Raw genomic sequence first — 11,416 nt, 5'->3', positions numbered from 1 at the left:
TTTTTTTTTTTTTTTTTTCTCTCTCTCTCTCTCTAAAGAAATTTTATTAAACAATAAATAATTTACAAATTAATAAATCAAACGTGGACGAATGAGAAAATGAGATTAAATTTTGAGTGCTTTGTAAAAAGATTTATATCCAATTATAGAACGCGACGTGGTAAAATATTGGCCGTTCGTTTCTGACAGATGGATTCGAGTGGTTGGCGATCGTGCTTGGGAATTTTTTTTTTGGAGTTAAATCATAATTATATATATTTAGGTTAATTTGGATTTATACCATATATTCAAAGAAATTGTTCATATTCAAATTTGATATGTGGCACAACTGTAATCTTAAAAACAAAAATGTAAAATATATGGATAGTTGTTGAATTGTAAAGTAATAAAAAATCAATATTCAAAATATTGATTTGTCTTTTTCCAAAATGGTTGACGATAAGGATGGTACTTTTTTTCCAACAGCCATACTAATTCATACATTAGATAAGATTAAATATTTTTGTTTTTGAAACACGATAAGACTAAATATAAAAATGTTCATATTAGACAAGATATTATCCATAGTAGATCTATGTTGGATTGTTTCATTTATTTTTATTAATTATAAACAGTAAACATTAGCACTAGTAAAAGAATAATATTTTTTTTTGAATTAGATTAGTAATTTCAAGAGATGCAAAAGAAAATTAGCAGAATAAAAAATATATCCAAATAAGCAACAGCAAAATTGTTAAAATAAAAATATATGAATAAATAAATAGATTATGATATCGTTTCCTCATTTGTATTTTGTATCTATATACTAATCACATTCATAATTATTTTTTGTACTGCTATCTTTATCATTTTTCAGTTTCGTAGAAAACTATTTAATTATAGTTTACCACTATCTTTTATAGCTAAAGTTTCTGCACTTGTGTATGCATTCTTGTCCCAATAATTTTAAACCCTAAATCAACCTAAATTTGAGGGCCTTTCATAAGAGTTTTAGTTTTATTTTTTTTGTCTTTTTTTTACATAGATTCTTTTTTAATTTTGGTATAGGTTGTGGCCTCGGCCTCTTTCACCGTTACCAAATATCGAATATTACCAGTTTGATTCATATCATAGAATATATGAATACTAAAAAATATAATATATAGCCAAAATATATAATTTATTGGTTTGTGTTATTATTGCTATCTACCATGAGTTTAAACTATTGTTATCGATTTCTCCTTTCATCGAATGTTGGTTCGAAAATATTGTAATATGGTGACTTAGTGTAATCTTATCATGTTTTTCTCATAATTTATTTTTATTATAAATTATGATTAAATCATGTGGTTTAAGAACGAAAAAGGATATAATACTGTAAAACGGTTAAACTAATGAATGAAGTTAGCAATATCAAAAATATTATTATACCGCTATTTTTTAGCACTGTTTTTTTTTTTGTTTTTTGAAATACTATGTTCCGCAATATGTCACCTATAAGTTAACCTCAATATATAGGGGATGTTATCATGTTAGTATATTATTTTGTGTGACTTTATCTGCATCATAATTCATAATTCATAATTCAGAAACATAAAGGGGTTCTTAACTCTCATGTTAAAGTGTTCCTCATTAGATAGAAGTGGTGGTGCTTTCTTTTAGGGAGCCCATTTTGGTTACAAGCCAATAAGAATATCACACCACTATTCAAAACAAAACAATTAAAGAACACTGTTGCGTGGAGTCTAAGATCATCACTTCCAAATACAGAAATTTTGTTTTCATTCCTCTTTTGGTATTATTACAATGTTTGCTTATTTGCTTTTAGTTTTCTACTTTATTCAAAAGAAACATCCACTTTTGCCACGTTAGGCCGACGTATAGAGTGAGCATAAAACTATAATAATAGAGCCCGATCTAGGAGTTTATGTAACCATCGTTTATCATTTAGTTATTCGACCTTGATTCTACCCAAGCAAGACTCAATATGTTTGCTTCTTCACAATCTGTAACTTGTACTATTATTATTATGCTGTTTTTCTTCTCAGGTTTTGTTTACTTTTTAATCTTAAAAATAATGTAAAAAGGCTTGTGAGATAAGGAGTAGAGTTCATCTCCACCAACGGTTGACCTCATTTTACAAATTCATACAAATCACCAAGACTGATTATTCAAAAATGGCAAATATATACAACTATATACAAGAATATTAGAGAGCAAAATAAAAACATGTACGTGTTTTCATGCTAACTCTTCTTACTTCGAGCTCCTTAGAATTAATCAAAACTAGAGTCGTAAAAAAAAAAGAAACAAGATTCAGCCATAAAATAGAGAAGATAGAGTTTTTCAAAAATGTCCTAATTAGCTAGTAAATTTGTATTCATTTTTTTTTTATGATAAAGATCTGAGTATTTATGAATATTTCAGATCCCAAATGATCGCATGTGTCTGGCTTACATACAATCAATGATTCAAAGGTTGGTGAGGGCATTTGTGACGAGGACCTGCCGCCACAAAATATGTTCAAGAAATTGTTTGCCTTGTAAAAAAACTAATCGTTTAAGCATCCACATTTCTTGTTTTCATTTGATTATATTTTATTCTTCTTCTTCTTCTTGTTTATCTTAAGTTTCGGTATTGATTCCTCTTCACAAAAAAAAAAAAAAGTTTCGGTATTGATTATGCATTTAAAATTTTATCGTTATTAATTTACACTATATATTCTATTAATTTATCTTATTTAATAGTAAATGTTATTGTTGTATATATCTTGAAGTTTTAATTAACTAAAAAACTAATATTTTTATCCTACCAGAAAAAAAACTAATATTTTTAGTTATTGTTTGCTTTGAAATTTTCCTCCTAACAAAATACAAACATAAAACTAGGCCTGAGGATAAAAACCGTATCCGAATATTCAATTCGGAACCCGACCCAAAAAACCGGGTTCGGGTTGGATACGAGTTTGCCTATAAAATTTTATTAAGTTCTATTTTCCAATACCCGTGGTTTCGGGTTAGGGTCGGATAATACCAGATATCCATTTGGGTATCCATCAAACCCAAACATATAAACATATTTATAATATTTAGCATTAATATAATGTAATTATCCAAAATTATGATTATAATTTTGAATATCTCATTTAGTTTTATAAGTCAAATTTAGCTTATTTTATTTATATTTAAATAATTTAAAAGATTTTTTTTCCGGATACCCGATAGTTCGGATGCTAATTGGGTTCTAAAATTTGTAACCCGAACCGACCGGAACCCGATAGTACTCAAACCGAACCGAACTCTTATATTTAAAAATACCAATAAATTCTATTTTTATAAACCCGTTTACCCAAACATGAATGGATAATACCCAAATTCAAACGGGTAACCCAATCCCCAGCCCTACATAAAACATATGAATTCTCTCATATGAGGTGATTTATTCGAGCTTCGAAGCATGAACGAAGTGTTCATATTTCAATGAGTTTCCATAATATTTTTAGTGCATTTATGATATATCTATTTTTTTTTTTTTCCAAATTGTAAGAACGTAAAGACAGATATGATCCACCACTTCCTCATGTGATCCCCTCTTTAGCAATTGTGTAAAAGCTGGATCTTTTTTTTTTTTTTTTTTTTTTTTTTTTTTTTTTTTTTTTTTTTTTNCATTAACCAAAAGATTACAACCAAATTCATGGCACATTACATTCGCCTCTATAGAATTGGATCAAATGCAATGGTTGATCAAGTACAACCCTGGAACATTAGGCGGATCCAACGCTACCTAATCGAAAACCATTGCATTTTTAACTACAACGAGATAGATAACACTCCACAACTCGGAGTGAAATCATCTCTTAAACCACCTAAATTGACCTAATGACACAAAAGCAAATACTAGCACAGAGAAGGCCAAAACTAATACTGAAGAGCAAATCAAATCCAAGCTATGAAATCCTCATGATCAGCGTGTGGAACTTGTCCCAATAGCATCAACACCCAGAGGCGCATCATCAGAAAAGCTTGGAATTCCCGGCTTTCAATGTTCCGGTCTTAAACCTAAAACGGACAATACATCCGACTGAACCGACCAAGAGACACAAAAAAACAACCAGCAAGAGCTAAGCTTTTCCTTACTAATCCTACAAGACCAGAATGCTAACGATTCAAGATAAGGGATTGAAGCACAAATTAGCATATCATCACCTCACGGTGCGTAACCGGATTGGCCAAGCTGCTTTGTTGTCTCGTTTCTTGGCCGGAATGACACCGGAAGTTGAGGAAGTTCTCATGAGAACGTCGGCTTTGTGGGAGTCCGCAAATCTCGGCCACCGACACACCTTGAAGCCTCCCCAACAACCTGAAGACACTAAGACCCGACTCGACCATGACTCGACCATGAACCTCCGAGCAGCTAGCTTCTCTTGCGAAAGGGTAGAGGAAAACGAAGGAACGTCGAGATCCAAAACTCAGATCCGATTCCCCGAAACTGCAAGGACGCCCAGAGCAGCTACGAACCACCACCAGTCACCGAAGAGGAAGGCGAGCCGAGATCTCGTCGTCCGCCACACCGGAATGGAAGAGCTGGGTCACCTACTACTACGACGAAGCGACAAAGAAAAGAAACAAGCAGAGCCCTCTCACACCGCTGACGAAAGCCTAGGGCGGCGGAGAGGCAAGGGGACACGGCGGCGTCGGAGCTGTAGATCTAGGGTTTTGCTAGAGAGAAAAGTCTGTTTTAGCTACAGTGGCCACAAACTGTTTCTTTAAACAAGGAAATACTGCACTCTAACACTTTTTGAAACTTTAATATCACAATAGCACACTTTTTGTCCACAACACACTTTCTTAGATTGAATTGTCAAAAACACCCTTTAACTAAACCACCTCTTTCCCAACCAATTCTTTTTATGCACACAATAATGCTCAATAAAAAAAACAAAAATATTTTCATCACTCTCTTTCTCTTGTTTAACAAACCCCACAATATCTTTTTTTTGCTTTTATTTACAGCAATATCTTCTTATTTTTTCTTTTCTTTTATAATTTCTTAATTTTCAGACCCTCTCTCTCTCTCTCCAATGAACATTTTCATCACATCTAGATACTCAATTCATCTCCCTCTCTCTATGATATCATTCTCACACATGCTCTCTTACCTTCTAGTTACCCAATTCACATGTTTCTTTTTCATTCTCTTCTCTCTCTTTCATTGTTTAAATAAATATATAATTTTTGCTAGTTGGAAAGTGTAGGCACAAAAATATATAGTTTTTGTTAGAGAAAAGCAAAAAAAAATTCTAGATGAAATAAACAAAATGGTGCATTATGTTATACAAATCATGTCCATGGAGATGTTTAGATGTATAATTCTAGTTAACACTTGGTTAGAGAGTTTTTTCAATGAAATATTTCTCTTAAGCTCAAAGGATTGAGGCGCCGGATTCTAAGTGTTTCTAGCACAAAAACCAGTAATATAATTTCCAAATCTTTCTTTACCTCTAGTTAAGAACAACATCAATAAATTTGGAAATTTTATAAATAATCTAATACAAGAAGTCAAAAATTTGGCCTAATTTAAAGTTCAGGATTTAAAGGTTGGGGTAGGTCAATTTCATGGTTTCTAGTAAAAAATCTTTAGATTTGACTACATTTGTTAAAATTGCTATAGAATTAAATTTCTGTTTATAGTTTATGATTTAAAGTTTAGGATTTATGGTTTAGGATTTAGTATAAGTTTCATGATTAGGTTTTTAGGGGATATGATGAGATTAAAATTGTTTGATATTTAACAATGATCGACTACTTCACCGAAAAAAGTAGTTTTTAGTGGATGTGTATAACTTATCGTCCATGTGGACTTGATTTTATGGATATGAAATATTCAAATCGTTTGATAGTTAACCATGACTACTTTATCAAACCACAAATTTTTTAATTAATTAGGCATTAATATGTTTTTTTCTCTGATCATTCAAAATTAGGAATTAATCTATGCATGTTAATCATCCACATAATAGTGAACAACATCAATGAATTTGGAAATTTATAAAGAATATAATGCAAGAAGTCAAACATTTGGCATAAGTTAAGGTTTAAGGTTTACTGGCTGGGGTAGTGTGAGAACTGAAGTCTAACCTTAGTTCCGGAGTGAATTGAGAGCGGGGGCGCTTACCACCGTTCTAGTTCCGAGCAGAAGTAAACATCAATTGTAATTTGCAGAGTGAAAAATGTATTCTTATTGCCAAATGAAAGTTTTTCAATCCCCTTTACATTCTCCCCCTCCTTACTTTTATACAATTCAATTAGATTTAATTCCATCAATTTAGTCTGTAATTTTCTCCCTTTATTCAATGTATCCGAGGGAATCTTTGACCGCTCCTCCGACCTAGTCAAGGCCTTGCCTCTTATTACCCGCTGGGCCTAGGCCCTAGCCCATAACTCAAGGTGACGGATTACGGTACCAACAGGTAGGTCAATTTCATGTTTTCTAGTAAAAGATCTTCAGATTTGGCTATATTTGTTAAAATTACTATGAAATTAAATTTATGATTATGGTGTATGATCTAAAGTTAAGGTCTAAATTTTAGGATTTAGGCTTTATGGTTTAGACTTTACGGTTTAGGATATAAAATTAGGGTTTAGGGTTTAAGATTGATGGTTCAGAGTTTAGGGTTTAGAGGTTTAGGGTTTAGGGTTTAGGGTTTGAGGTTTAATATAGGATATAATGAACGGCTTCATGATTTTTAGGGGATATGATGAGGAAACAGAAAGTGTGTCAAATGAACACACTTTCTATGTCTCAATGTAAATCTCCCTTTAAACAAAGTAAGATGGATCATCGACCTACTTCTTCACATGATTTTAAGGAATGTAGCCGCCTTGGGCACTAAAGGACGAATCTTTTTAAGCTATTCTTGATTTGATTTTTAATCGCTTCACTCTTCAGTATATCATTCTCCATCTTCTTCCAAATTTCTAATCTCGTCCAAATTATTATTCACCTGATACACTAAGCTAAGCTCACGAACACACACACACATTCCACTAAAACAAATTTATACAAGGGATAACCCGTGCTACAATATGGAGTTATATTTATTTTTAATTATTTGTTTTTTTAATTTTCCTTTTTCTTGTCTGAGTTAGGTATCTATACTTATTTTCCAAGTTTATATAGTGTTTATTTATATATTTGTGGTTATACAGTAATTCAGTCTCTTGATTGAGTACTTACTTTGCATAATATAGCTTCTTACGGAATCAGGCACACAACAATATTGAATAGTAGCTATGTAAGAGGATATATCTTCAACAATATAGGATTGTAGGTTCGTAAGAGATTAAGCACACAACAATATTGGACTATAGTTTTTTTGGTTTGTGTTCTAAGATAAATTAAAAGCAATAATAATTATTTGTGTTTCTAAATGTTTAATATCGAAAAGAAATTATAATATACGAAAAATATAGAAAGTAATTACCATTCCATTTCCTAATGAAGATTTTGGAAAACTTCTTTAAAGACAACATTGCTTGTCTTTTTCTGAGGTTTTCCCTCACTATCTGTTATCAATATCTTCAATCCAGACTTTGATTTAACCCTTGACATTGCTACATATAACTGACCATGTGAGAAAACGGGTCTAGGCAAGTATATATCAACATTTTCTAGAGATTGTCCTTGACTCTTATTGATAGTCATTGCAAAAGCAACTGACACTGGGAACTGTCTTCGACGCATTTTGAAAGGCAACCTAGCATCTGATGGTGATATCAACATCCTAGGTATGAGAACTATCTTACCAACTCGCGTACCAGTTAAAATCCAAGCTTGTAAAACATGGTCTGCCATTTGGGTGATCTGCAGTCTTGTACCATTCATTAAACCACCATGCAGATCAATATTTCTCATCAACATAATTGGACAACCTATTTTCAAACGTAGCCAATGATAAGGTATACCCGAAACCTTAATGGTATTAAGGAAATATGGTGACTAAACCTTAGTTTTCAGGGCACGTTTATCTTGAGGGTCAATTGAATCAGAACTTAGATAAATTCTTTCTTCAGCTGAAAAGACAAAAAAAAAAAAACAAAACCAAAATAAATGAATACGATGAATTATGTCTGAAGGATTACTAAAAATAAATAAAGGACGATTAAAGATGAACTAACCGTTTAGGCTTGATAACATGACATCATTGATAGAATTGATATCTTCATTGGTAGGGCAAAGAATAGCTCGTTGTTGGAAAAATTTAGGATCCTTTTGGGTGGCAAAGTTCTTTCCGTAAACAGCTTTAATGATTGAATCTAACGGAGATGAACCCTCTGGAATAAGTAACTCTTGTGGGATATCTATTTCACACACACCATCATTCGGTTCATTAATTTTTCCTTCTCCAACTGCCAGTATCCATTTTGAAAACTCTTCTATCTTGCTGGCCTCTTGTTTACCAATGTCTTGAAGCAACCTCATGTTCTTTGTCAGTCTTAAAACTTTGCACTGATTCCATAAGTATGAAGAGTTTAATGATACATTGACAATCGCTTCCCTTCCTGCGCCAACAATAACTGGAAGAATTTGTCTGAAATCACCTCCAAAAAGGACAACTTTTCCTCCAAACAATTTGTCTTCTTTATTCCTCATAATATCTTTCAAGCTTTTATCTAATGTCTCAAAGCAGTATTTACTCATCATTGGAGCTTCATCCCATATGATTAACTTTGCTTCTTTAACCAACGCACCAGGTTCTAAGCTCCGTGACATGTTGCAAGTAGAAGTTTCATTTGGGTTTAAAGGAAGGGCAAACCTAGAGTGAGATGTTCTTCCTCCTTCCAGCAGTAGTGATGCAATACCGCTAGATGCTGAATTGAGAACAATATGACCGTTTGCTCTTATTGTTGCAGAAAATACTTTCCACAAAAATGTTTTCCCTGTTCCTCCAAATCCATATAAAAAAAAAGACACCACCTTTGTCGTTTATAACAGCTTCCATTATCTCATCATAGATCTTCTTTTATTCTTCTGTTAGCATCTTTTTCCAACCAACATGTTTCTTTGCTAAATCCTCACGGTTGTAGTTGAGTTCATCCATTATCAACTGATTAGGCAATGTTACATCTTCAAGTGATATTTGTGGCATAAAGTTGTATTTTTTCAGTGAACATCCATTTCTTTTCAATAGCTTCTGTAACTCTCTTAGTAGCAATTTCTGTTTTTCCAGTTCTGACAAACAAAAGTCTACCGAAAATAAAATATTAGTGATATGATTAGAGAAATTAAATTATTTAATTATATATTTAATAAATGGTATATAATAAAATTACATTAAGCTATAGAAGTAAAAGTATACTTGGACGTTGTCTCCTCTGTTTTTCTTTTCTCTCAATATCTTCTGATAGGATTTTCCATGTATCTTCCCATACAGTTTTAGGAGAAGTTAAACTTTCAGATATAAGCATTATCACAAAAAATCTACGACAAAACTTTGATGAACACCAAAAATTAGCTTCCTTTATGCCTTCAATATACTCTTTGTCATCATCTAGCAAACCTAGAGCAAATCATGCCTCTTTATAGGTTTTATAAACAACACCTTTGACAGTTTTGATGTCGTTGAAACTGGTAGGGCCTTTTTTGCTGTTGATGAGAATTCGAAGATGGTAGGAATCTTCTAAATTATGTGGCACATAATTGATTCGCCCTATAGCAAATCCTTTTCTACCTCTCCGACGAAACTCTTTCTCCTCTTTATCATAGATGAATTTATTTGGAATCTGTTCATATGTAAGCTTTCTTGCTTCCTCATCCCTTAGACACAACTCAAACCAAGCGGTAAACATCGTGTGATCAAGAGTTGGGCGATTTNACGATTTAATACGGTATTTTGCTTTTCGCCATCTCTGTAGAAAATAGGTTGCTTCCCTTCCTCATGAAATGTAAGTTTGATGACAGGTGTTGTTCTATAGTGTATAGGATACTGATTCGTCCTCCAGAAAGCTTCACATGCGGAAACATATCTGCAAAATGTAAAATTCATCTCATTCTGCTATTTAACGAAATAAACATCTTCTACATATTTTTTTAATGTAAACTGATAACTAATATAGATAAACCTACAGTCAAAGAAATCTTGAACATCATCTTTTTTATTTGTCTCTTTATCATTGACAGCATCTGAAGGATACTCTGTTTCATCCTCTTCTTGACCGGCCTCAACTGACAAAGTAACACGATCTTGACCTTTGTGCACATACTTAAATAAGTACTTGACAGATCCAGTTTGGTTATACCATTCTACGTTAATGTGAGCACGATACTTTAGAGAAAGTTTTCTGTTGTATGGGACGACATATGTATTGTCGCACTTGAAACCATTCTTCTCTACAAAATGGCCATCATCCCTCCTCCTGTAATTATGATATCCATCTCTGTCTAAGTTTGTTGTATCAACAAACTCCAACCATACACGGAGAGTTAATATTCACACCATACAACCATAAATTCGCACCTCCACAGAGACCATGAATCATACATTCTTTGACAACTTCATAGAGTTCTGGATCTTTCTCTTTATCTGGAATTTCAGCACAAATTATCTTGTCGATATGATCGGCTGTTGGGAACTTATGTTTTTTATCCATCCAAACAATAATATGAGCATGAGGAAGACCTCTTTTCTGAAACTCAATCTGATAAATAGCTGCAAAACAGAATATGTCAATTAATTTAAGTGAATATGAGAAACATATAAATAAAAACTTAAAAATGTAAAATGTTAGTCAAAGAGATTTACCTGAAACTGTTTTTCCCAAAATATGTTTCTTAGTTAGATCATCCATAAATTTCTCTAGTTTCATCTTAAAAACCCTGCAAATAATGTCAGGCCGATCATCAGCTTTCAAATTCCTCTGGTTGACGAATCTAGTGATTTCTGGCCACGTCGCATTGCAAGTGAAGGTTATAAAAAGGTCTGGGAACCCGAAATGTTTACATGTACACATAGCATCCAAATAAGTTTGCCTCATATAACTTGGTCCACCAGTGAAAGAAGGTGGAATAACAACTCTGTTACCATGATTTGTGAGATCAGTTTCTCCATCATCCGCTGCTTGCTGAACCTCCTCTATGTTTGAACTCCTTAATTTCTTCTGGTTTTTTTTAGGTACCCGAGACGATTAGACTCAATCATAGTATACGTATCAACCAAGAACTGTTGAAATAAACGCTTAGACCGGAATAATATATGTTTCTCATCTTTCCTTTCGTGTAGCCTATACGCGTACCACTGCCTCATACTTATATCCTTTCGCTTCTTCTTCTTTGATCCTTTTTTAACCATCTTTTTTTAACCCAATGTGTATCCATCTTCACCGAGTGGGAATAAAAGAGGATATTGCAGAGCAAGATAAGATATATGACACTCATGAAT

The 11,416-nt window shown here is 32.9% G+C and overlaps 1 pseudogene; it reads right to left on the bottom strand.

Annotated features, from left to right (window-relative positions):
* On the bottom strand, nt 7,474–8,751 carry LOC104767638 (annotated as a pseudogene).

The sequence above is a fragment of the Camelina sativa genome, chromosome 19, assembly GCF_000633955.1.
Source record: "Camelina sativa cultivar DH55 chromosome 19, Cs, whole genome shotgun sequence".
Taxonomy (NCBI): Eukaryota; Viridiplantae; Streptophyta; class Magnoliopsida; order Brassicales; family Brassicaceae; genus Camelina; species Camelina sativa.
This window is presented reverse-complemented; position numbering and strand designations above follow the sequence as displayed.